Genomic DNA, 27,927 nt, shown 5'->3' on the forward strand with positions numbered 1-27,927 from the left:
TTCTATTTGACATTTTCTGAAAACTTACATTTTCCTTATTTGTTTAGCTCTGGCGATTTCTGCCCCGTGCAACCAAGAGATCACTAACTGGTACGAATTCCTATCTCAGAGGCACATCATTCCATGGAGTTATGGGCTCTGGGCTGATTCAACATCGAAAGCCTTTCAGTGTCTCACGGGCACCTGCTTGGTGTTCTCTGTGCAGAGGCTACTGGCCATTGGGTGTGAGCTCCAGCTCGGCGCCTTCAAAGCGTGAGAACTTAGCAAGTCCTTTAGCCTCCAAGCGTCTCTGTTTCCTCAGCTGTAAAATGAGATAAATAAGCTAAGAAATGACCATGTGATAAAGCACAAAAAGCTTGAACGTTGGGGTTAGCCTGGGACAAAATGCCAGTTCAGTCACCTCCCAGAGCCTCAGTGTCCTCATTGGCATGCGACGAGTCCTGCATTATGGGCACATTTATTAATACTATTGCTGTCATTACTGCTGCAGCTCTTCCTTGTCGTCTCAGTGAATGTGAAAGTTCTTCCTAATCAATAAAGAACAATTGAGGGGCTATAAGACGTGTAGGAAATAGAGTTCCCCACCCTTTGAAGAAAAGGAGACGTGGCCAGGTAGGGGTGGGAGACAACCAGACCTGGATGCCTGTCCTCAGGCCACTTACTCTCTCTGCGTCTCTCTCTGTAAAGTGGGATGCTGACGTCATCTACTTCCTGGGATACTGGACCCCTTCGGGGTGGTGTATATGAAGTGGGACACCACATTAAATATCTTAATGACAGCCCTCCCTTAGAAGCTGCCCTAACTTTCCTGTCTTCACCCCCTGCAGCAGAAATAGAATCATCACTCCGACAGCTATGAGTGTGTCTCTGTGTTAGCATGAACCCCGACGTGTTTTTCCTCGATCAGCAATTTTCCTACTAGGTCATCAGTTTAGGAAGAGATAAATCAAACCTCCTTCCCTTAACATTTATTACCTTATTTGGGTTTTTTAGGAACTGAAATTTGCATTGAGTGCAACTTAAAGGGAACGATTTTGACAGTTCGAATGTATCAAAATCTGAGTTCATACCAGGATCCTGTTTTCTCTGAAATCACAAACCATTTTAAAACTAAAGTTAAAGGGGTTTCATTTTAGAAAATGAAAAACTGAGGGTCACGCTAAAGATGAAATTATGGTCTGGGTTCCCAAGTTCAGGTCAGAGTCGATTCTCAAAACTGCCCTGGAAAATGGTGGTACTATGAGCTCTTGGTGGGGAGTGTTGGGGGCCAGAGGCTGAGCCAAGAGGCAACACGCGGGGGCGGGGCCCAGAAGAGGCGGGGCCCACAGGGGGCGGGGCCCAAGACAGGCACTGCCTGGAGCCCCGTCTGCTTTCTCAGGAGTCATCAGCTCACTCTGGTTTGTCCAGGATCATCTCAGTTTTAAGTCTGGGGTCCAGGTAACTCCTCGGTCCCAGGCAAACAGGGACAGTGGGTCACCCCATCTGGCGCTGGTATAAACTGCTTCATGTTCATCTAACCCCTTAGCCTTATTACACATTCTGATCCCCGTCTAGTCTATCCCATAGACTTGTCTTAAATTTGTTTCTTTTCCTTTCTTGCCTAAACAGCAGAAGACAAATATAACAGAAGGAAAAAAGTGTTTGAGGATCGATAATCCAGGAGGCTAGAAACCACTGCTCTGACAGCCATGGTCTTGGAGTTGAAGGCAATTGTCCCCCCTTTTCTCAAAGCTCAGGACCTCAAGAGCAGTAAACGCCATCCCTGGGGATCAGCAGCTTTATGGCTATGTTTGTTCTCTTACTTTCATATAATTTTTTATACGAATATTAATTGGTGCCATTGACACCATACTTAACTTCCTCTTCATACCCCTTCTTCTGCAGTGTGTGGAACAGGGGAGGAAAGATGTTTCCCCTTTCCAGCCAGAGGAAACACATTTGCAAAGAAAATGAACCCCTGTAGGAAATTCCTCTTGCCTGGTACTTTTTTTTTTTTTAAAGGAAATTTGCTGGGGAGGGGTGGTTCATCATGGTTATCAAAGTAGTATCTGCATATTGTCACAAACTAGAAGAATACAGAAGGAACCTTAAAAATCATACATAATCCCAGGATGGTAGCTTTTCAAACATACTGAGTAGCAACACAAGCAGTGGACTCTTCAGTGAGCAATACTCCTTCCAATGGGTTACACCGTCTTCCGCGGGAGCTGCTAGCTGATCAGAAGGTCTGTGTTCTACAGCCTTTTACAGAGAAACAGCCAGAGCATAAACAGCTCCCTTGTTACTAAATGACAATAGTTCTTTTTCTCCAGGATGCTGAATTTGAACCACAACCCATCCACCAACAAATCTCTGCAGTTTCTATGAGGGAGCAGGCACCCTGGGACCCCACCTTCGTGGGCAGGAGACACACTGGGTGAGCAGACTGAGTTGTATCAATGAGCGGAGAGGATGCCAGGGAGTGGGCAGCCAGGGGATCTGTCCTGGCCTGGGAGGCAGAGAAAGCTTCCCAAGGACATTATACTCACGCCAAGACCTGCCAGCTGACTAGGAGGGGCCAGGTGAAGACAGAGAGAAAGACCAGGGGGCAGCCCCGGAGAAGGCAAGGAGGCTGGAGGAGTGTTCCGTCAGAGAAGCTACACGGGAGAAGGCCAGGGTCACTAAGATACCAGCATGAGCCGAAGATGCTAGAGGAAGTGGGACAGAAAGGGTAAGGTATGAGGGTCTAGGTGCTTGTTTTTGGCTTTCCACCAAGGGCAATGGGAAGCCTCCCAAGGCTCATCCACAGGGCAGGACAGGACCTCTACAGTGAGCAAGCCAGGCTGCAGAGAGCAGGGTGGGTGTGGCAGAGAGTGACTGGAGGTAAGAGGCATCCGGAGAGGGAGAGGGAAAATGGGTATGTTTGCGATGGTCAGAATCAGCCTCAGTGACTGATGAAATATTGGGGTAGGAGGAAAGGTCCAGATGGCAGGTGGCAGAAGGAGGGGTCTGAAAGCTGGAAGGACAGCCCCCCACAGGTGTGTGGCTCGTGCAATTGCCCAAGCCCATCCTCAGAGGGCCCAGTCCTCGGCTTACTGCTCTGTTGTTGCTGTCTCAAAATGCTTCATCATTTTTGAACAAGGGGCATTTTCATTTTGCAAGAGGCCTGCAAATTACATAGCTGGTCCTGCCCAGAGCCAACTGTCTTTTGCATGTTGGTGCAGAATCTTCGCTCCGCTAATGGCATTTGGACTCCATCCATGAAATTGTTGATTTATCCTGTCAGGCAGGACATGCGTGTAAAGAAGGGTCACTGGACCCCGTTCCGTGCAGTGTGTGTCTGTGAGCATATCAAGGATGGCCTGTGATTAAAGTTCCCGAGAGCAAGGAGACAGAAGACCATTTACTGGCTTTGGAGACAGAAGACTGAGGGCATTTTAGTAACACGAGCTTCGAATTTGCTGCTTGAGTAAAAGAGGGATTTCCCTCACCCCAGTTTCATTTAGTTTAGTAATTAAAGCTAAAAAACTTCATTTAAGCCGAAGCTAACTGGATATTGTTTGGCAGAAAAGACTTTGAAAAAATGAGTAATTTATTATTTTATTTGGCTAAGAATTTCATAGGATGCCTGAAGCTCATGCAACACCAAATTTGCGTTGAAAGAGAATTATTATTCAAGGGTTTAAAAGAAAATATATGAATATGTCTGTACTTGAACTTCAGGGAAGAAAAAAGAGACAGTCCTTTACCAAAGCTATAACACAATGCACTGATTATTCAGGGAACTCTCTATAAATTTACCAGAATTGCTATACAGGCTTGTAGGCTCCAGACCAACTAATAACTGTTACTTTTACTACTAAGTGAGAAAATAAACTGTCAAGAATAACTGAGATATAGATCACCATTCTGAATTTCTTTAGGTATCTTATATCCACTTACAGCAGCAAATGTCTATAAAATACTAAAATTACAGAAAGAATAGGGAAAATTTGGCAAGCCCTTCCGAATATTTACAAGGCTATTATCTTTTGAAGTCGATTTAGTAATATAGTTTAAAGGAAGGGCTTTGAAGTCAGATCGTTTCAGATTCAATGCCTGGATCCATCTTGGGCAAGTTGCTTACCCAGCTAAGCTTCAGTTTCCCCATATGCAAATGGAGGTGATCCTTACTTTCTGTTTGTAATCTGCATGTTGTAATTATTCAATAATTTATATTTTTTTCAAGCTGTACTTTTTGAATAACTGCTCAAGGGCAATTGAGTGCACAGTTATCTGTGTGAATCTTCATCAATTTCCTTCAAAATGAGCCTCCACTCCTTGGATAAGTCGCTCAAGTGGCTCTGAGAGCAGGCCCAGTTGCTGCTGGTCTAAACTGACCTGCAGATGACAAGAAGGTGAAGGAATTGGTGTTTTTCCCTCAGAGAAGTTGTAAGCAAAGGGACGGAGGTGGGGAGGATGAGGGAGAGGCAGGTGAGCTGGTGCGCTGGTTTCACCAGAGGGGTAACTGGGACCTGAGGACATCAGCCCATCCTACACCAGTATGACTTCGTCTTAACTAATTACATCTGTAAAGACCGTATTTCCAAATACGGTTACAGCTATGGGGGTTAGGACTTGAACTTGTCTTTTTAGGGGATACGATTCAACCCACCACCGGCATAGACACAGTGCAGCTAGAGGTGACCAGCCAGGGGACTCTGCTGTCCCCGAGGGACATCACATCCGGAACCCATTCTCAGCACATCACTTTGGAAAGCTCTGGGGTAAACACGCCTCTATCCCACTCCCACCTCTCCCCTATCTCTGGTAAAGTTTATACTAAACGCACACCTCATACAGCCACACGGCCTGTGACCCGATCCAAGGTGCAGGACCCATTCAGGCACCTCCGGTGAGGACCGATCCTGCCCAAAACTCACCTGTCCAGGCGGCACGGCAGGTACGTCTGCAGGATGCAGAAGGACATCCAAGGCTGTTCGGCCTGGTACCACTCAACGTGGAAATCGTGAAACAGATTCTCCTTGTCTGACTCCAGGCTCACAGGATCTTCTGACACCTTACCTTTCCAGGTGGCAGGACCAGGAGAGTGTGGGTTGGCTGGAGGACCCTGGTGTCTAGCACTTCAGCTCCTACTTAGATCAATAAAGTAGCTTTCCTGCTACAAATGATCAAAGCATGAGCCTGGCTAATAAGTCTGTCCCTGAAAGATGTGTTCTCTCTCTCTCTCTCTCTCTCTCTCTCTCTCCCCCCACCATTAACTCTGCACCGAGTTAACTCCACCTTGTAAGGCTGTTTGGGAGATGGCCAGCCCCCGCCATACCTGGCCAGTGCCCACCTTCCTGACCTCATTTCCTGGGGCCTGATTTCCTGTGGCAGATCCCTTCTACTAGAATCGGGGTCTCTAGAGGCACAAATGAAAGTCAACTAACTCAGCCCAGGGGTGGGAGGGAGTGGGAAGCATCCACGAGGAGGCAAATGAGCAAGAGAGCAGAGGCCGGGGGATTGTGGGCAGAGGGAACAATGCTTGTGAAGCGTAGGAACTTGAAGGTGTGGGGGGCTTTGGGAGGTACCCTGGTACTCCTGAGACCACTGCAAATGAAGACAGGCCCGGAGGTTAGCCCGCAGGGGAAATCAGGCTCCCGATTTGATCCCAAAGACTGTGGGAGCCATTTGGAATTCTAGGCAGCAGATGCCATGACAAAATTCACATTGCACCAGGCTCCCTGAGGCAGCTGGCTGAAAGAGAAACCCACAGGACAAAGAGGAAGAGAGAGGGGGCCCCTGGGGTCATCCAGCTCACTTAGGGACAGAATCAAGACAATGGGATGGAGGAGAGATGTTTAAGAAATGCAGCAAATGGCCTGGGATGTAGAAAGTGAAGGAGAGGGAAGGGAAGAGACAAGAAGATAGTGGGCTCAAGTGGGTAGAACTGTGTTCCCCAAAAAGATACCCTCAAATGCTAACCCCCAGCACCTGTGACCTTATTTGGAAAGAGGGTCCTTCTAGACACAATCAAGCTAAGATGAGGTCATACTTGAGTAGATCCTAAGTGAGTCCAATGACCGGTGTCCCTGTATGAAGAGAGAAATCTAGGCACAAACAGTAAGACACACGGGGAGAAGCATGGGACGCCGGAGGCGGAGCGAGGGTGCTGCGTCTTCAAGCCAAGGACACCAAGGTTTGCCAGCAGTCGCCAGAAGCTGGGCTGAGGCAAGGAAGGATCTTTCCCTAGAGCCTTCTGGGAGAGCTTCGGTGTGCTGGATGTTTTCTGGGTGTGGGTGGAAGAGTTTATGCAGAAAATGGTGCATGCACTTGAGTCAGGCCAGGCCCGCTTTGAAGGCCTCCTCCTCTCTTCACAGCTGTGGGTATTCCAGAAGTCTCTCTTACCCTCTGAGTTACGCTTGCCTGTCAGCAAAGTGGGGACAGTCGGAGCGTGTGGGCTGGTTGTGGAGATTAAATTCAATCCGATATGTAAACTCCTTGGTACAGGAGATAGTCAGTGTCGACTGCTGTTATTACAGGTGGAACGATTCTGCTGCTCTTACTGTCTTCCTTTTCCAGGCACTGACAAGAACATTCACCTGTGCTTGGAGAGAAACAAAGGCTGGAGAAGCTAGTCCCGCCTTTGGGGAAAATCATCTGTTTTCAATAGTTTCCTTTCTACACGTATTTGTTCTGGAGCTGTTTCATTTACCAACAATGGAGCTGTTCTGAACGGGAGTTTTCAGACAGCTCAGAGCATTTTCTTTATTCCTTTCGTCAGTTTTATTTGGGCCTTTAGGTTGCTAGGACCAGCCCTAGGGCAAGCTCACCTGCAAACCCATAGCACAGGACGTGAGGCCACACCCGACTCTCCTCTCCTGGCCTGCTGGGCTGCCCTGTGAGTCAGCCTCCTCCTCTGTCGCTGTTTACTTCATTGCAAAATGAAAGTAGTAGAAGTATTTACCAACCTCAACAGGATGCTGTAGCAATTAACAAATGAATGATTACAGAGCATACTCACATACAAAGCTCCTGATAAAGCTAATTATTATTTTTATAGGAGCTCTCAAAAGGAAGATTTTCTTTATGAGCGTCCACTCTCCGGGTGCCTTGTGAACTTGGCCTCCCAGCCGGGGATGCCTGCTATCTCCCAGAGATGGAATCACATGAACATCCCAACTGGAGGCCCATTTCCCTAACAGCGTAGATTTCCAGGGCCAGAACTCTGTCCTCTTTGGCAGCACCTAATGGAGACCATGGAGTTGCCAGGTAAATTTGCAGGTAAGTTTGAATTACAGATCAATGGCAAATAATTTTTAGTATAACTATGTTTCAGGCAATAATTGTAAAAGAAGCAAAACATACACAAAAAGTTTCTGTTGTTTATCTGAAATTCTAATTTAACTGGGCATCCTGTTTGTATTTATCTGGGTTTTTGTTTTTGCTAAAACCTGGCAACACTAAATCCACATTGTTTTTTTCTGGGTTTTTTTTTAGCTTATAAACAACAAAAATGTATTTCTCACAGTTCTGGATGCTGGAAGTCCTAGATTAGGGAGCCAGCATGGTCAGGTGAGGGCCCCCTTTCAGGTAACAGATTTCTTTTTTTTTTATGTTAATCACCATACATTACATCATTAGTTTTTGATGTAGTGTTCCATGATTCATTGTTTGCGTATAACACCCAGTGCTCCATTCAGTACATGCCCTCCTTAGCACCCATCACCAGGCTAACCCATCCCCCAACCCACTCACCTCTAGAACCCTCAGTTTGTTTCTCAGAGTCCATAGTCTCTCATCGTTCATCTCCCCCTCCGATTTCCCCCCTTCATTCTTCCCCTCCTGCTATCTTCTTCTTCTTTTTTTTTTTTTAACATATAATGTATTATTTGTTTCAGAGGTACAGGTCTGTGATTCATCAGTCTTATACAACTAACAGTGCTCACCATAACACATACCCTCCCCAGTGTCTATCACCCAACCACCCCATCCCTCCCACCCCCCACCACTCCAGCAACCTTCAGTTTGTTTCCTGAGATTAAGAATTCCTCATATCAGTGAGGTCATATGATACATGTCTTTCTCTGTTTGACTTATTTCGCTCAGCATAACACCCTCCAGTTCCATCCACGTTGTTGCAAATGGCAAGATTTCATTCCTTTTGATGGCTGCATAATATTCTATTGTATATCTATACCACATCTTCTTTATCCATTCATCTGTCCATGGACATCTTGGCTCTTTCCACAGTTTGACTATTGTGGACATTGCTGCTATAAACATCGGGCTGCACGTACCCCTTCAGATCACTACATTTGTATCTTTGGGGTAAATACCCAGTAGTGCAATTGCTAGTTCATAAGGTAGCTCTATTTTCAACTTTTTGAGGAACCTCCATACAGTTTTCCAGGGTGGCTGCACCAGCTTGCATTCTCACCAGCAGTGTAGGAGGGTTCCCCTTTCTCCACATCCCCACCAACATCTATCGTTTCCTGACTTGTTAATTTTAGCCATTCTGACTGGTGTGAGGTGGTATCTCATTGAGGTTTTGATTTGGATTTCCCTAATGCCAAGTGATGTTGAGCACTTTTTCATGTGTCTGTTGGCCATTTGGATGTCTTCTTTGGAAAAATGTCTGTTCATGTCTTCTGCCCATTTCTTGATTGGATCATTTGTTCTTTGGGTGTTGAGTTTGATAAGTACTTTATAGATTTTGGATACTAGCCCTTTATCTGATATGTCATTTGCAAATATCTTCTCCCATTCTGTCAGTTGTCTTTTGGTTTTGTTGACTGTTTCTTTTGCTGTGCAGAAGCTTTTTATCTTGATGAAGTCCCAATAGTTCATTTTTGCCCTTGCTTCCCTTGCCTTTGGCGATGTTTCTAGGAAGAAGTTGCTGCGGCTGAGGTCAAAGAGGTTGCTGCCTGTGTTCTCCTTTAGGATTTTGATGGACTCCTGTCTCACATTGAGGTCTTTCAACCATTTTGAGTCTATTTTTGTGTGTGGCATAAGGAAATGGTCCAGTTTCATTCTTCTGCATGTGGCTGTCCAATTTTCCCAACACCATTTGTTGAAGAGACTGTCTTTTTTCCATTGAACATTCTTTCCTGCTTTGTCGAAGATTAGTTGACCATAGAGTTGAGGGTCCATTTCTGGGCTCTCTATTCTGTTCCATTGATCTATGTGTCTGTTTTTGTGCCAGTACCATACTGTCTTGATGATGACAGCTTTGTAAGAGAACTTGAAGTCTGGAATTGTGATGCCGCCAGCTTTGCTTTTCTTTTTCAACATTCCTTTGGCTACTCGGGGTCTTTTCTGGTTCCATACAAATTTTAGGATTATTTGTTCCATTTCTTTGAAAAAAAGTTGATGGTATTTTTTTTTTATTCTTATGTTAATCCCCATACATTACATCATTAGTTTTAGATGAAGTGTTCCATGATTCATTGTTTGTGCACAACACCCAGTGCTCCATGCAGAATGTGCCCTCCTCAATACCCACCACCAGGCTAACCCATCCTCCCACCCCCCTCCCCTCTAGAACCCTCAGTTTGTTTTTCAGAGTCTATTGTCTCTCATGGTTCGTCTACCCCTCCGATTTCCCCCACTTCATTCTTCCCCTCCCGCTACCTTCTTCTTCTTCTTCTTCTTTTTTTTTTTTCTTAACATATATTGCATTATTTGTTTCAGAGGTACAGATCTGAGATTCAACAGTCTTGCACAATTCACAGTGCTTACCAGAGCACACACCCTCCCCAGTGTCCATCACCCAGTCACCCCATCCCTCCCACCCCACCCCCACTCCAACAACACTCAGTTTCTTTCCTGCGATTAAGAATTCCTCATATCAGTGAGATCATATGATACATGTCTTTCTCTGTTTGACTTATTTCACTCAACATAATACCCTCCAGTTCCATCCACGTCATTGCAAATGGCAAGATCTCATTCCTTTTGATGGCTGCATAATATTCCATTGTATATATATACCACGTCTTCTTTATCCACTCATCTGTCGATGGACATCTTGGCTCTTTCCACAGTTTGGCTATTGTGGACATTGCTGCTATAAACATCGGGGTGCACGTAGCCCTTCGGATCCCTACTTTTGTATCTTTGGGGTAAATACCCAGTAGTGCAATTGCTGGATCATATGGTAGCTCTATTTTCAACTTTTTGAGGAACCTCCATACAGTTTTCCAGAGTGGCTGCACCAGCTTGCATTCCCACCAACAGTGTAGAAGGGTTCCCCTTTCTCCGCATCCCCGCCAACATCTGTCGTTTCCTGACTTGTTAATTTTAGCCATTCTGACTGGTGTGAGGTGGTATCTCATTGAGGTTTTGATTTGGATTTCCCTGATGCTGAGCGATATTGAGCACTTTTTCATGTGTCTGTTGGCCATTTGGATGTCTTCTTTGGAAAAATGTCTGTTCATGTCTTCTGCCCATTTCTTGATTGGATTCTTTGTTCTTTGGGTGTTGAGTTTGATGAGTTCTTTATAGATTTTGGATACTAGCCCTTTATCTGATATGTCATTTGCAAATATCTTCTCCCATTCCGTCGGTTGTCTTTTGGTTTTGTTGACTGTTTCCTTTGCTGTGCAGAAGCTTTTTATCTTGATGAAGTCCCAATAGTTCATTTTTGTCCTTGCTTCCCTTGCCTTTGGCGATGTTTCTAGGAAGAAGTTGCTGCGGCTGAGGTCAAAGAGGTTGCTGCCTGTGTTCTCCTTTAGGATTTTGATGGACTCCTGTCTCACATTGAGGTCTTTCAACCATTTGGAGTCTATTTTTATGTGTGGTGTAAGGAAATGGTCCAGTTTCATTCTTCTGCATGTGGCTATCCAATTTTCCCAACACCATTTGTTGAAGAGACTGTCTTTGTTCCATTGAACATTCTTTCCTGCTTTGTCGAAGATTAGTTGACCATAGAGTTGAGGGTCCATTTCTGGGCTCTCTATTCTGTTCCACTGATCTATGTGTCTGTTTTTGTGCCAGTACCATGCTGTCTTGATGATGATAGCTTTGTAATAGAGCTTGAAGTCCGGAATTGTGATGCCGCCGGCTTTGCTTTTCTTTTTCAACATTCCTCTGGCTATGCGGGGTCTTTTCTGGTTCCATACAAATTTTAGGATTATTTGTTCCATTTCTTTGAAAAAAGTGGATGGTATTTTGATGGGGATTGCATTGAATGTGTAGATTGCTCTAGGTAACATTGACATCTTCACAATATTTGTTCTTCCAATCCATGAGCATGGAACGTTTTTCCATTTCTTTGTGTCTTCCTCAATTTCTTTCATGAGTATTTTATAGTTTTCTGAGTACAGACCCTTTGTCTCTTTGGTTAGATTTATTCCTAGGTATCTTATGGTTTTGGGTGCAATTGTAAATGGGATCGACTCCTTAATTTCTCTTTCTTCTGTCTTGTTGTTGGTGTATAGGAATGCCACTGACTTCTGTGCACTGATTTTATATCCTGCCACTTGACTGAATTCCTGTATGAGTTCTAGCAGTTTTGGGGTGGAGTCTTTTGGGTTTTCCACATAAAGTATCATATCATCTGCAAAGAGTGAGAGTTTGACTTCTTCTTTGCCAATTTGGATGCCTTTGATTTCTTTTTGTTGTCTGATTGCTGTGGCTAGGACTTCCAATACTATGTTGAATAGCAGTGGTGATAGTGGACATCCCTGCCGCGTTCCTGACCTTAGGGGGAAAGCTCTCAGTTTTTCCCCATTGAGAATAATATTTGCTGTAGGTTTTTCATAGATGGCTTTTATGATATTGAGGTATGTACCCTCTATCCCTATACTCTGAAGAGTTTTGATCAAGAAAGGATGCTGTACTTTGTCAAAAGCTTTTTCTGCATCTATTGAGAGGATCATATGATTCTTGTTCTTTCTTTTGTTAATGTATTGTATCACATTGATTGATTTGCGGATGTTGAACCAACCTTGCAGCCCAGGGATAAATCCCACTTGGTCATGGTGAATAATCCTTTTAATGTACTGTTGGACCCTACTGGCTAGTATTTTGGTGAGAATTTTTGCATCCATGTTCATCAGGGATATTGGTCTGTAATTCTCCTTTTTGATGGGGTCTTTGTCTGGTTTTGGGATCAAGGTAATGCTGGCCTCATGAGTTTGGAAGTTTTCCTTCCGTTTCTATTTTTTGGAACAGTTTCAGAAGAATAGGTATTAATTCTTCTTGAAATGTTTGGTAGAATTCCCCTGGGAAGCCATCTGGCCCTGGGCTTTTGTTTTTTGGGAGATTTTTGATGACTGCTTCAATTTCCTTAGTGGTTATAGGTCTGTTCAGGTTTTCTATTTCATCCTGGTTCAGTTTTGGTAGTTGATACATCTCTAGGAATGCATCCATCTCTTCCAGGTTATCTAATTTGCTGGCATAGAGTTGCTCATAATATGTTCTTATAATTGTTTGTATTTCTTTGGTGTTGGTTGTGATCTCTCCTCTTTCATTCATGATTTTGTTGATTTGGGTCATTTCTCTTCTCTTTTTGATAAGTCTGGCCAGGGGTTTATCAATCTTGTTAATTCTTTCAAAGAACCAGCTCCTAGTTTCGTTGATCTGTTCTACTGTTCTTTTAGTTTCTATTTCATTGATTTCTGCTCTGATCTTTATTATTTCTCTTCTCCTGCTGGGTTTAGGCTTTATTTGCTGTTCTTTCTCCAGCTCCTTTGGGTGTAGGGTTAGGTTGTGTACTTGAGACCTTTCTTGTTTCTTGAGAAAGGCTTGTATTGCTATATACTTTCCTCTTAGGACTGCCTTTGCTGCATCCCAAAGATTTTGAATAGTTGTGTTTTCATTTTCATTGGTTTCCATGTATTTTTTTAATTCTTCTTTAATTTCCTGGTTGACCCATTCATTCTTCAGTAGGATGCTCTTTAGCCTCCATGGATTTGAGTTCTTTCCGACTTTCCTCTTGTGATTGAGTTCTAGTTTCAAAGCATTGTGGTCTGAAAATAGGCAGGGAATGATCCCAATCTTTTGGTACCGGTTGAGACCTGATTTATGACCTAGGATGTGATCTATTCTGGAGAATGTTCCATGGGCACTAGAGAAGAATGTGTATTCCGTTGCTTTGGGGTGGAATGTTCTGAATATGTCTGTGAAGTCCATTTGGTCCAGTGTGTCATTTAAAGTCTTTATTTCCTTGTTGATCTTTTGCTTAGACGATCTGTCCATTTCAGTGAGGGGGGTGTTAAAGTCCCCCACTATTATTGTATTGTTGTCGATGTGTTTCTTTGCTTTTGTTATTAATTGCCTTATATAACTGGCTGCTCCCATGTTAGGGGCATAGATATTTACAATTGTTAGATCTTCTTGTTGGATAGATCCTTTAAGTATGATATAGTGTCCTTCCTCATCTCTTACTACAGTCTTTGGTTTAAAATCTAATTTGTCTGATATAAGGATTGCCACCCCAGCTTTCTTTTGGTGTCCATTAGCATGGTAAATGGTTTTCCACCCCCTCACTTTCAATCTGGGGGTGTCTTTGGTTCTAAAATGAGTCTCTTGCAGACAGCATATCAATGGGTCTTGTTTTTTAATCCAGTCTGTTAGCCTGTGTCTTTTGATTGGGGCATTTAGCCCATTTACATTCAGGGTAACTATTGAAAGATAGGAATTTAGTGCCATTGTATTGCCTGTAAGGTGACTGTTACCGTATATTGTCTGTGTTCCTTTCTGGTCTATGTTGCTTTTAGGCTCTCTCTTTGCTTAGAGGACCCCTTTCAAGATTTCCTGTAGGGCTGGTTTTGTGTTTGCAAATTCCTTTAGTTTTTGTTTGTCCTGGAAGCTTTTTATCTCTCCTTCAATTTTCAATGACAGCCTAGCTGGATAGAGTATTCTTGGCTGCATATTTTTCTCATTTAGTGCTCTGAATATATCCTGCCAGTCCTTTCTGGCCTGCCAGGTCTCTGTGGATAGGTCTGTTGCCAATCTAATGTTTCTACCCTTGTAGGTTACATATCTCTTCTCCCGAGCTGCTTTCAGGATTTTCTCTTTGCCTCTGAGACTCGTAAGTTTTACTATTAGATGTCAGGGAGTTGACCTATTTTTATTGATTTTGAGAGGGGTTCTCTGTGCTTCCTGGATTTTCATGCCTGTTTCTTTCCCCAAATTAGGGAAATTCTCTGCTATAATTTGCTCCATTATACCTTCTGCCTCTCTCTCTCTTTCTTCTTCTTCTGGGATCCCAATTATTCTAATGTTGTTTCGTCTTATGGTATCGCTTATGTCTCGAATTCTGCCCTCGTGATCCAGTAGTTGTTTATCTCTCTTTTTCTCAGCTTCTTTATTTTCCATCATTTCATCTTCTATATTACTGATTCTCTCTTCTGCCTCATTTATTCTAGCAGTTAGCGCCCCCATTTTTGATTGCACCTCATTAATAGCCTTTTTGATTTCTACTTGGTTGGATTCTAGCTCTTTTACTTCTCCAGAAAGGGTTTCTCTAATAACTTCCATATTTTTTTCAAGCCCAGCTAGTATCTTTAAAGTGATGATTCTGAACTCTAGATCTGACATCGTACTAATGTCCGTATTGAGTAGGTCCCTGGCAGTCGGTACTACCTCTTGTTCTTTTTGTTGAGGTGATTTTTTCCGTCTCGTCATTTTGTGCAGAGGAGAATAGATTAATGAGAGAACAAAATGCTAGCAGAGTAACCACGTCCCCAGAAAATATACTTTAAACAAATCAGAAAAGACCTGAAGCAGTGGGATAAGAAAGGGAAAGAGAGAAAAAAGGAAAGAAAAAAAAGAAAAAGATAAAGATAAAAACAAAAACAAACAAAACAAAACAACAACAACAAAAGAAAAACCAGAATGTGATCAAATATGATCTATATGGTATATAGATCAGTGCCACATACTAGATTTGGGGTGTATTTTGGTCTTTTAGAAGAAAGTGCCTCCCAAAATTTTAAAGAAAGAAAAACTTATATATGTACAAAAATAAGGGTTGATATGATGAAGGGATGGAATATGACTGTAAAAATGGAAATTATAAAAAATTTTATAAAAGGAATTGATAAGAAGTTGTTTGAAAAAAGAAAGAAGAGGATTTAAAAAAAGGAAAAAGAAAAAGAGAAAAAAAAGGGAGAGGATGTGATCAGGCAGGCGAATAGAAAACACAATATACTAGAGATTTAGGGTATATTTTAATCTGTTAGAAGAAACTATCTCAAAATTTTAAAGAGAGAACAACTTATATATATAAGATAAAAATATGGGTAACTACTATGAAGGGATAGAATATGACTCTAAAAATGAAAAATAAAAAAAATTTTTTTTTAAAAAGGGATTGATAAGTTGTTGGTTGAAAAAGGGAAAAAGAAAAATTCAAAAAGAAATAAAAAGACAAAAAAGACAGTTAAAAAAAATTAACTTTAAAAGACTAAAGAATCATGGTAAAAAAGCTGTGACTTCTATGTGCAGTAGTCCCCTAGTGCTGGAGTTCTGCCGTTCTCATTGATCGGTAAACTTGGTCTTGGCCGGCTGTTCTCGCTGATCTTCTGGGGAGGGGCCTGTTGCCGTGGTTTCCAAATGTCTCTGCCGGAGGCGGAATTGCCCCACCCTTGCCGGGTCCGGGCTAAGTCATCTGCTCGGGTTTGCTCTCCGGGCTTTTGTTCCCTGCGAGCTTTCCGTCCAGCTTTGGAGGCGGAGAGTGAAAATGGCGGCCTCCCAATCTCCGCCCCGGAGGAGCCGGGAACTCGGGGCCCCGCTCCTCAGTGAGCCCCCAGAGAAAAGCCGTCAGTCACTCCCGTCTCCCGGTCTCTGGCCGCCCTCCGTGCTCCCCCGGCCTGTGACCGCGCGCCTCTGTCTCTGGCACCGACCCCGGGTGGAGTCTCCAAACCCAGCAGATCCCTGCGGTGCCCTCCCGCGCGGCTCCTCCCGGGGAGGAAGGTGAGTCTCCCCGGATCTGCCGCTTGTTGGGTCCCTGCTGGAGGAGCAGGGGCCCGACTGGGCCGCGGATCACGGTTTATGGCGACCCCGAGCTGAGAGCCCGCGCCTCGGCTCCGCCTCTGCAGCCGGCTTCCCTGCTCCGTTACCTGGGAGCTCTGCCGCACTCAGGCACCCCCGGTCTTTCTGTGACCCCGAGGGTCCCGAGACCACACTGTCCCGGAGGGTTCCACCCCCCGCTTAGCCACCAGAGTGACGTCCCTCGGCGGAGCAGACTTTTAAGAGTTCCGATTTTGTGCCCCGCGGCTCTATCACTTGCCAGAAGCGGCCGACGGAGGCCCCTCCCCCGCCGTCTATCCTCCTGAATATCGCCTCGGATTCACTTCTCCGCACGTCCTACCTTCCAGAAAGTGGTCGCTTTTCCTATGAGAGTTGTTGCTCTTCTTTTCTTCGATCTCCTGTTGGGTTTGTAGATGTTCAGAATGGTTTGATCCCTATCCAGCTGAATTCCTGAGAGGAGACGAAATCCAGGTCTCCTACTCCTCCGCCATCTTGCTCCGCCCCAAGTTGATGGTATTTTGATAGGGATTGCGTTGAATGTGTAGATTGCTCTAGGTAGCATTGACATCTTCACAATATTTGTTCTTCCAATCCACGAGCATAGAACGTTTTTCCATTTCTTTGTGTCTTTTATTTCTTTCATGAGTATTTTATAGTTTTCTGAGTACAGATTCTTTGCCTCTTTGGTTAGATTTATTCCTAGCTATCTTATGGTTTGGGGTCCAATTGTAAATGGGATCGACTCCTTAATTTCTCTTTCTTCTGTCTTGTTGTTGGTGTATAGGAATGCCACTGATTTCTGTGCACTGATTTTATATCCTGCCACTTTACTGAATTCCTGTATGAGTTCTAGTAGTCTTGGGGTGGAGTCTTTTGGGTTTTCCACATAAAGTATCGTATCATCTGCAAAGAGTGAAAGTTTGACTTCTTTGCTGATTTGGATGCCTTTTATTTCTTTTTGTTGTCTGATTGCTGTGGCTAGGACTTCTAGTACTATGTTGAATAGCAGTGGTGATAGTGGACATCCCTGCCGTGTTCCTGACATTAGGGGGAAAGCTCTCAGTTTTTCCTCATTGAGAATGATAGTCACTGTGGATTTTTCATAGATGGCTTTTATGATTTTGAGGTATGTACCCTCTATCCCTATACTCTGAAGAGTTTTGATCAAGAAAGGATGCTGTACTTTGTCAAATGCTTTTTCTACATCTATTGAGAGGATCATATGGTTCTTGTTCTTCTTTCTTTTATTGATGTATTGTATCACATTGATTGATTTGCAGATGTTGAACCAACCTTGCAGCCCAGGGATAAATCCCACTTGGTCGTGGTGAATAATCCTTTTAATGTACTGTTGGATCCTATTGGCTAGTATTTTGGTGAGAATTTTTGCATCCATGTTCATCAGGGATATTGGTCTGTAATTCTCCTTTGTGATGGGGTCTTTGTCTGGTTTGGGGATCAAGGTAATGGTGGCCTCATAAAACGAGTTTGGAAGTTTTCCTTCCATTTCTATTTTTTGGAATAGTTTCAGAAGAATACATATTAATTCTTCTTTAAATGTTTGGTAGAGTTCCCCTGGGAAGCCATCTGGCCCTGTGCTTTTGTTTGTTGGGAGATTTTTGATGACTGCTTCAATTTCCTTAGTGGTTATAGGTCTGGTCAGGTTTTCTATTTCTTCCTGGTTCAGTTTTGGCAGTTGATACATCTCTAGGAATGCATCCATTTCTTCCAGATTATCTAATTTGAATCCATGTTGTTTTATGAAGACCATCTCAGGATGAGGATATTCAGACATCACAATGATCAACTCCTCCCTTCCAGAAAGCACAGCTCCCAGTAATTGGTGTTACTGTTGATGCCTGACATGTCAGCCCACCACCACATCAGGTGACACTCCTTGTTAAGGCAGAATGCTTTCCATGGGGCTGCTCGCCTAGCTTTGCCTCCTAGACTTGTGACTCTCATAGGTGGTGTTCCTCCTCTCTATATAAAATAATGTAGAGAGTGTTTCTTTAGCTCTAAGACTTTGTAAAGATGAGAAAATATCCAAGGAGGATTGAAACCCACATTCTATAAGAGACCATTTGGTTGAATTTACAACATTTGTGGTTTTTAAGGTCAAAAACCAGTCAACAGTGGCCATTTCACATGGTTCAACATCTAGGCTACCATTCAAGAAACCATCAAGGATCTAAAGCGGGCTCTGCATGAGGTGCCAGTGACTCCTCAGTAATCCAATTCAGATTCACTTCTGTGTGACCACATGGTCTGTCTCCATGAGGGTATATGCTTATTGCATTAAGGCCCTGAAGGCAAAGTCTCAGCCTACACTTGCACATTTTCCCACAGTAGTGAGTGTTTGCTAATTGATTTCTTTTTTTTTTTTTAAGATTTTATTTATTTATTTATTTATTTATTTATTTATTTATTTAAGAGAGAGCACAAGCAGGGGGAGCTTCAGACAGAGGAAGAAGCATATTCCCCACTGAGCAAGGAGCCCGATGGTGGGATTCAACCCCAGGACCCTGAGATCATGACCCGAGCTGAAGGCAGACACTTAACCGACTGAGCCACCCAGATGTCCCTTGCTAATTGATTTCAATGGAGGGCTTTAATTTCCTACAAAATTCTCTGAAAAAGGTTTGCTGTGGCGATTAGGTTCTGGTAATGACAAAGTAGTTTAGTGAAAATAAGCCTTGAGATAATAAGGGAAAAATTTTTCTTTCATATTTGAAAGCAATGGAGAGTGAGTAAAAGGAGGCAGAAACTGGAGTGGACTTTACCCTTGAAAGAAGGAAACTGCACCAGTGATATTTGGAAGCTTGCAGCTTCTTTTTCTTTTCTTTGCGGAAACTTCCTGAATCGCCACACTCCTTGTAGGCAGAAAACATCAGCCTTACTGGCTTGAGGTAGATGTAATGTACACAGAACACTAAGTGTGTGCACATGTATATGTGGCCCATGGAGCTCTACTGCTGTAAGCTTCCCATGAGCTCTGTGAAGCAGGACAATATTACCTGTAAGTGGTACAGGCATGTGCCTTTACTTTATCACAGTAAAGTAACTACAGCAACTACTAAATGCAAAGAGGCATAGCTAAAGGGTCAGTAGAGGATTAAAATGGGATGTCAGAAATAGTAATGCAAAAGAAAGTCGGGAAAGATAAATAAGAAAAAGAAAAACATGTGACAGTTACAACAAATATGAAGATGGTAGACTTACACTCAACCATATCAGACAAGCAAGACCTAATTATATGCTGCCTTCAAGAGAGGCACTTGAAACAGAGCTGCCTGAATAGGATGAAAGAAACAAAGATGAAAAAATTACTATGAAAATAAGAAGGATAAGAAAGCTGAGGTAGCTATATTAATTTTGGACAAAATAGACTCAAAGTTCAAGGCAAAAAGTATTACTGAAAAAAGAGTTATTTCATAACTACACAAGAATCAATATATCAGGAAGACATAACAATATACAGTGCTTCAAACCGTATGCAGCCGAAAAATGACAGAAATAAAGGAGAAGCAGACAGATTTCCAACCGCGGTTTGAGATTTTAACACCCTTCTCTGAGAAATTGATAGACAAAAAAATATTTTTTTTAATCATTGAGGATATAGATTTGAAGGACACATCAACCACTTTGACTTAATAGACATTTATAAAATACCATGCCCAAGAGCTACAGGATACCTATTTGCAGCAAGTACACATAAAACATTCACCAAAGTATGTGGGGGGAGGGATAATGGGGTGATGGGCATTAAGGAGGGCACTTGATGCAAAGAGCACTGGGTGTTATATGCAACTGATGAATCACTAAATTCTACCTCCAAAACTAATTTTAAAAAATTCACCAAGGTAGATTATACATTGAATCATAACGTCTCAATAATTTTTTTTAAATTGAATTTTTAAGGTATGTTCTCTGTCTACACATGAATTAAATTAGAAATCAATATCTATAGAAAATCCTCAGCTATTTGGAAATTAAACAACATTCTTCTAAATAACTCCTAGGTCAAAGAAAAAAATCAAAAGGTAAACTAAAAAATATTTCAAACTGAATGATAATGAAAATATGAGATATCAAAATTTGGGGACTGTAGCTAAAGCAGTGATTAGAGGAAAATTTATAACTTCATAGGTTTATATTAGAAAAAAGGCTTAAACTCAATTATCCAAGTATCAAGTATCCACTTAAAGAAGTTAGAAAAGGTGGGGGCTCCTGGTTGGCTCAGTTGGTTAAGCATCTGCCTTTGGGTCAGGTCATGATCTCAGGGTTCTGGGATAGAGCCCCGAGTCAGGCTCCCTGCTCAAGGGGGAGCCTATTTCTCCCTCTCCCTCTGTCCTCTGCTATGCTTTCTCTCCCAAATAAATAAATAAAATCTTTAAAAAAAAAAAAAAGAAGTTAGAAAAGGTGAGCAAGATAATCCAAATAAACAAAGAGAAAGAAATAAAAATCAGAGCAGAAATCCATGAAATTGAAAATAAACAAAGAATAGAAAAATTTACAAAACCAAAAATTGATTATTTGAAAATATTGATCAAATTGATAAACTCTAACAAGATTAATTAAAAGATAATTTTTTATATCAGAAATGAAAGAGTTATCAAAGGGTATATTATGAACAGTTTTATGTCAATAAATTTGACAACTTAGATGAAATTAACAGATTCCTTGAAAAAAATAATTTGTGAAAACTGATACAGGATGAAATAGAAAACATGAATAGTCCTATGTCTATGAAAGAAATTGAATTCACACTCAAAAACTTCCCGTATGGTTTCTCTCGGGAATTCTATTAAACATTTAAGAAATAACACTTATTTTATGCAAACTCTCAGAAAATAGAAGAAGAAAGCACACTTCCCAATGTATTTTAGGCAGCCAACATAATCCTGATAGAAAAACCTGTCAGAGAACTTACCAAAGAAATTATAGACCAAGATACCTTAAGATGCTTAACAAAATATTAGCAAATCAAATCCAACAATATATAAAAAAGATAATATATCATGACCAAGTGGGGTTTATTCCAGGATTGAAAGGTCAGTTTAACATTCAGAAATCAAACAATGGGGATACCGGGGTGGCTCAGTCAATTAAGCATCTGTCTTCAGCTTGGCTCATGATTTTGGGGTCCTGGGATAGAGCCCCAAATAGGGCTCCCGGCTCAGTGGAAAGTCTGCTTCCCCCTCTGCCTCTTTCCCTCCCCCTTGCATGCTCTCTCTCTCTCTCAAATGAATAGATAAAATCTTAAAAAAAAAAAAATCAAACAACGAAATCAATCATATTAACAGAATAAAGGATAAAAAGGCTAATGTATGATCATTTCATAGATATAAAAAAGGCATTCAACAAAAATCAATACCCATTCATAAATTTTTTTAAAAATGCTCAGTAAACTAGAAATAGAAGATTACATTCTCAAACAGATGCAGAGATATAAAACCTCTTTTCTATAGAAAACCTACAGCCTACACCATACTTAATGATGAAATACTGAACACTTTCCCCATAAGGTCATGAAAAAAGTAAAGATGTCCACTCTTACCACTTCTATTAAACATTGTACTAGAGTTCTGTGGTGGTCATAAGAATATACTTTGTAGACCTTTCACTAAAGAAACTGTAATTGACTGAGGACCCCAGTCACTGAGCTCTAAAATCTATCACAGTCACAGGACTCTGACGGCTGACTTGGGATAAACTTAACGAAATATGTGCAAAGACCTCTACCCTGAAAACTATAAAACATTACTGAGAGAAATGTTAACTGTGGCTGTTGAGTCTACAGTCCCCTGTCTTTCTACCCTGAGTTCTGTGCCATGTAACAAAGAGAGAGGCTTAAAGAACCCCTACTTGATTGAATCTAAAAAAAATGACTCTCCCATTCCATTAACACATGGCTACCCTGATGCTTCCCATGAAACATCATTAAATATCCCCTATCCTGCCCTCCAAGGTCAGAAGCAGCTCAGGGGATTATGCCATCACTTTCTGCCCAAGATTGTATAGTACATAATATATATACTATATTACTATAGTATACATAATATACATATAATGTATATCCACATTAGTCACTAACAGCATCTTCGGGAATCCTGAAAATAGGGAAATATTTTATATTTAATTTCTTTTTTTTTTTTTAAGATTTTATTTATTTATTTGAGAGAGAGAGAATGAGAGACAGAGAGCATGAGAGGGAGGAGGGTCAGAGGGAGAAGCAGACTCCCCGCTGAGCAGGGAGCCCGATGCGGGACTCGATCCCGGGACTCCAGGATCATGACCTGAGCCGAAGGCAGTCGCTTAACCAACTGAGCCACCCAGGCACCCCTTATATTTAATTTCTAAAAGGTTCAATTTCATTAATAGAATACTAATTATCATTTCTATAAAATTTTTATAAATTATTATTTCCTTATATATTCTTAAGAAGTCACAAATTCTATAGCATAACTGAATGACCACTGGTTTTATGAGATTTTGATATCACCTACAAATCCTAGCACAGTGCCAGACATAAGCAGTGGCCAATGAGGCCTCATCAATTGGAACCAAGCCTTGTTTGTAACATTATAAAGCTAGGAAACAAAACAGATAAACCAACTCTAATAACCACAGCTAATATTTATTGAATGCTTATGTGACAGACATATGCTCAACACTTTGTGGATTATCTTAGTCTTCACAGTAAACTTGTAAATACTGTTGTTACTCATACTATACAGTTGAAAAAATTATTGCCTACTAAGTTTAAGTAATTTGTCCAAAGTCCTCTTGTTAATAATAGAAGATACTAGAGATAACACAGAAGCTCTTAACTTGGGGGCCGAGGGACTCTGGGATGTTGTCCACAATATTCCAAAGGTCTTGGAAAACTTTTAAGTATGTGTATTAATTTTTCCAAGGGAAAACATCTAGAGGTCCTCTTAGAGGTGTATAATCCTTAGAAGATTAAAAGCCATTGCCTGGTTAGCGATCAATGAATCATTGCCTGGCTAAGGCATCGACAGTGAACTGGGGCTTGTCTGGACTGGCTTATCTGGAAAGATTGCCATGTCTTGTTTTTCTCAATAAAAGGCCTTCTACTTGAAGTGCAGTTCTAGAAATAGCTAATTCCTTTTACAACCCAGGAAAATCAGAATTCTAGAATGATATTCTATGAACAATTTTCTCAGAGTTTCTAGGTTGGCATATATTAGATCAAAACCACCAGAGACCAGTTTGATATGAAATCATCACCCTATAATGAAGGCTTAAATAATTCTCTATTAAATTTTGCTAAACAAATTTATAGGAGGGTTTATAACATACTGGAAAAGCCCATTTTTCTATAAATCAAATTATATTTTAAATATTTTAAGTGGGATGGCATGATATAGTAACTGAAGACTATAGGATTAAAATTTAAAACTTGGGCTCAAATCCTAGCTTGGCCATTTAATAGCTGTGAAACTGAGGGCAAGTTACTTAATTCTCTAGGTCTCAGTTTTCTCATCTTCAAAATGGGGATAAGAACCCTTCTAGGGTGATTATAAAGAATTTAAAAAACTCATTTTGTAAAGGGCCTAATGCCATTCCTGATACAGAAGATGTCACCAAAATTGTTGTTTCCCTTAGCATTTAGGCAATTCTATTGTCAACTATTTTCTAAAGTGAAAAATCACCCCTGGTTTATCTTTTATATAAGTTCATGTTTTTCCAAATCAGGTGTAGAGGTGGTATAATCATAGAACAGGGATCAGAAATCTTTTTCCATAAAGGGGCAAATAATAAATATTTTAGACTTTGGGGTCAACTGGTCTCTGTTGAAACTACTCAACTCTGCCCTTACAGGGTGAAAGCAGCCATAGACAATCCATAAACAAATGAGCATGGCTGTGTTCCAATAAAACTTTATTGACAAAAAGAGGGATCATCAGGCTGGATTTTCCCACCGGCCCTAGTTAGTTTGCCAACCTCTGTTGTAGAAGGTAAGACTGCACACGTTTGGGAATCATACTGCCTGGGTTCAAGTTCTGACTCTGCCATTTACTTGTGTGACCTTGAGCAAGTGACTTAGCATCCCTGTTTTTCCCTCATCCGTAAAATGAGGATGGATAATAACAGTACTTTTTCGTAGGGTTGTTGTATTAAATGAGTTAATAAGCCTAAAACTGTTAAAACATTGCCTAGAACAGAGTAAGTGCTCAAACGATGGTATCGTTTCAGCTTAAAGCAGTTTACAACTCCTACATCAGTTAAGATTAAGTCTGAGTAACAAGAAACTCAGGATAACAAAGGCTTGAATGAGAGATTTTATTTGACCCTCTGCTCAGTTATATGGTAGGGTTACTAGGGCAGCCCACAAATGGCAGGAACACAGGCACCTTCCAGCTTGTTGCTCCACCAACCTCGACGACCTGTGGCTCCCATGACCCTCGACGATGTGTGGGACTTCCCTGCAGCGGGCTGGGAAATAGAGTCACTATTCCGGGTTTCCCTTGGGAATTCTGTTACTAAGGAGGAAAAACAGATATGGGAGGAAATCAGCAGCGTCTCACACAGCTCGGCTTTCCAAAACATGCTATGTGAAAATAAAAGCTGTTAATTGAGGAAAGTCTATTGACAGCAAGTGTGAAGAAGAGTGGCTGATAGAGAAGGGGAATTTGAAACAGGAAGAGCACGAAGGGAAAAGAGGGAGAGAGGCCACTCAAGAGGTTTCTTGGATCTTGTTCATTCATGGTCAGCTTGGGAGGTTGACAAGGAAGGTCAGGGCACAGGAATCATGCCCAATGGCCCTTCTTCTCTGTCACCATTTACAAAGGACTGCAGGCATATTCCCCTCCCGGTTCTCTCCTCTCAAGCTGAGCAGGACAGCGATAGATCAGCAGGAGTAGGTGTGGCCCCTTGGAGAATTAAGGCCTAGCACTGCTTCTCAGCTCAGTTTAGACTGTGCAATTGGGGCTTGTCTCTGGAACCACACCCTGCCTCCAGCCAATTGTGCCCTCTACCCCTGAGAACCTCGCCCTCCACCTCCTCTGTTCTCAGCAAGTGGGGGTGAGGAATGGGGAGGAAGCTGCCTTTCTGGACCTGTTGGGTCTAGCTCCTAACCCTTTGGATAATCATGGGTGGATCATTTTGGGAAACCATAGAATGAGAACAAATTTTATCTGAGTCACTTTCATGCATTTTAGGTCTGTGTTGTGGGGTTTTTTTAGTAAGGCTGTTTTTACTGTTTCCTTTTGTTTGTTTTGTCTATAAACAGACTGTGTTAAGAGGATTCTTAAATGGGCATCTATCAGACTCCTGCAGTTCTAGCTTACGCTGCTGAATTGCTTTGACGTCATCGATAATTCTTCACCTTCCCAAACTGCAGATGCAGGTTAAATGAATTCAGTGAGTCTAAATTACTGATGATAATCTTCTATTACTATTGTCTGTTGCATTCGGAAGCGATTTTTGTGGCCTTAATACATACAATGGAAATTACCTTTCCTAATAGCAAAGCCAAGAATGAATTTAGTCTGTTTTTGAATGTCAACCAGTCCCTTCTGGGACAATACAGTCGGTCTCCTGACTGAGAACTTGATGTAACCATACACCGTAGCACCCAGGCCTGGTCCCTGGTAGGTTTTTAATAACTATTTCTTGAATAAATACATGAGAATCATGATTTTAAGCTAAGTGACGTTTTTGAAAAGCCAGGCTCATCTTCCTCAACAAACACACCTTCAGCGCTTGGCAAGGTGACACCTTTCTTCCTGGCACCAACCACGGGGGTTACACCAGCAATGTGACAAGCACGGGTCAGTCCACTTCAAGAAACGCTTGGTACATCTAATAGGACAAGCTCCTGGCTTGCGTGGGCGTTAACAGTGGCTTTTCTCTGACCAGTTTTGTAGCTGGAAGTCAGCACCAAGTAACATCAATGAGTGGCTAACTACTAAAATTTCTGGTCAACATTAAGAGATACCTACTGGTATGATTATGAAGAAATCATTTAACATGTTGGGGAAAACTAACCCAGCAGAAATCAAATCCCATTGAAAACACCTGCACCCAGGGGCGCCTGGGTGCCTCAGTTGGTTAAGCGTCTGCCTTCGGCTCAGGTTAGGATCCCAGGGTCCTGGGATCGAGCCCCGCATCGGGCTCCCTGCTCTGCGGAGAGCCTGCTTCTCCTTCTCTCTCTGCTGCTCCCCCTGCTTGTGCTTTCTCTGTGTCTGTCTTTCTCTGTCAAATAAATAAATAAATAATCTTAAAAAAGAAAGAAAAAGAAAACGCCTGTACCCTAAAATACTCAACTGCGGTTAACTGGGATTAAAAATAGTGAAATTCCCTCACAGTGTTATAAACCCTTAAATGTCCTTACATTTATTTATCGGTTATTTAAATTAGTGAGGGTATAGTATGTTTTCTTTGGCTTCAACCTTGCTGAAAGGATGCTCTGAATTTTTTAACTTTTAAACCGATAATGATTGTTCATATCTCCCCCCTTGCCACTAATGCTAGTGATTACACTAAAATCACTTTTTTTTTAAAGATTTTATTTATTTATTTATTCGATAGAGAGAATGAGATAGAGCATTAGAGAGGGGAGGGTCAGAGGGAGAAGCAGACTCCCTGCTGAGCAGGGAGCCCGATGCGGGACTCGATCCTGGGACTCCAGGATCATGACCTGAGCCGAAGGCAGTTGCTTAACCAACTGAGCCACACAGGCACCCCTAAAATCACTTTTTTAAGATTTTTTTTTAAAGATGTTTTATTTATTTGAGAGAGACAGAGATAGCAAGAGAGAGCACGCAAGTGGGGAGGAGAGAGAAGCAGGCTCCCCGCCGAGCAGGGAGCCCGATGCCACGCGGGGCTCGATCCAGGACCCTGGGATCATGACGTGAGCTGAAGGCAGACACTTAACCAACTTTATCAGCCTCAAAATATAAAGTTATATAAGGATCTTGGCTTTGGAGATATTAATGCAATGCAGAAAATATTCCCCGTCCCTCAAAGATTTTATTCATTCCCTTTGGTTGTGTCCTGCATGTACCCATCTCCCCACTCCAATCAGATTGCCAATTCTTTAGCAGGTAGGGACTTGGTCTTATTCATCTCTGCGCCCACCTCTGCCTTGGTGACCTCAGCACCTAGCACAGCTCATCTCAGTAGCAAACCTGCAATGAATGCTTATTAAATCAAACAGGAGATGTGGCCATCAAGTAATAGTACTTATTTTCTTGTGTGGCCTGTAACCTGAGTCTGGATGTATTTACTAAAATGTTTTGAGGGGTAGCAGCCTCAGGGAAATTAGTTCCCAGTACCAAAGGGCCTGCTTTGAAGAACAGCCGTCATATGGAAGCCTAAGACCTTGGTATATTTGCTGGGGAGACAAAAAGGATTTCATTGGTCTTTTTAGGTCACATATCATTATGAAATTTTAGAATGTTGCAGGTATATCTTTATCAATTAGACCAACCTTTCTCATGAAAAAAAAAAAAAAAAAAAAAACAAGGCTCAGACAAGGTACAGGCCTTACTCTAATCATTAGTTTAACATAAAGGCAGAACATCTAACTCCCTAAAGCTCTAGCTAGTATTTTTTCCTACTACTGTATCATATTGTCTTTAGAGACTGCTAAAAACAAATAAACATGTTTTTATCCTTCTTTTGACTAGAAAACTTCTTTAAGGAATGAGTAAGATAAGTCTTAATTCTAAGAGAAGGCCATCACACTTAAAGATTTGTAAAAAAAGAGAGCTTCTTTTTCTGACCCAGATAAACTTTGCAAACTCAAACATGAAACTTAAGTCATATCATCCAAAGAAGTTTTTCTCTTACTCTCCAGCACCTTACTAGCTAGATATTTTTAATGATTTACTTTTTAAAAGCACTTGGCCAATATGTATTTTATATTTAGGAGATGCTTCTTAAAAATACTAGATTTCCCCAGATACAAGGTGAGAGTCTTGCTCAGACTTACCTTGCAAAAAAAAAAAAAAA

The 27,927-nt window shown here is 41.8% G+C and overlaps 1 long non-coding RNA gene across 1 annotated transcript in view; it reads left to right on the forward strand.

The window, feature by feature from the left end:
* Nucleotides 1-27,927, forward strand: part of LOC118001810 — a 45,182-nt gene that overhangs the window by 10,993 nt on the left and 6,262 nt on the right. The window contains exon 3 of the long non-coding RNA XR_004676843.1: nucleotides 7,025-7,245. This is a non-coding gene — a long non-coding RNA (uncharacterized LOC118001810). The remainder of the gene's footprint in view (nucleotides 1-7,024; nucleotides 7,246-27,927) is intronic.

This window comes from Mirounga leonina, unplaced genomic scaffold (assembly GCF_011800145.1).
Source record: "Mirounga leonina isolate KUSES-001 unplaced genomic scaffold, KU_Mleo_1.0 Mir_54, whole genome shotgun sequence".
NCBI lineage: Eukaryota > Metazoa > Chordata > Mammalia > Carnivora > Phocidae > Mirounga > Mirounga leonina.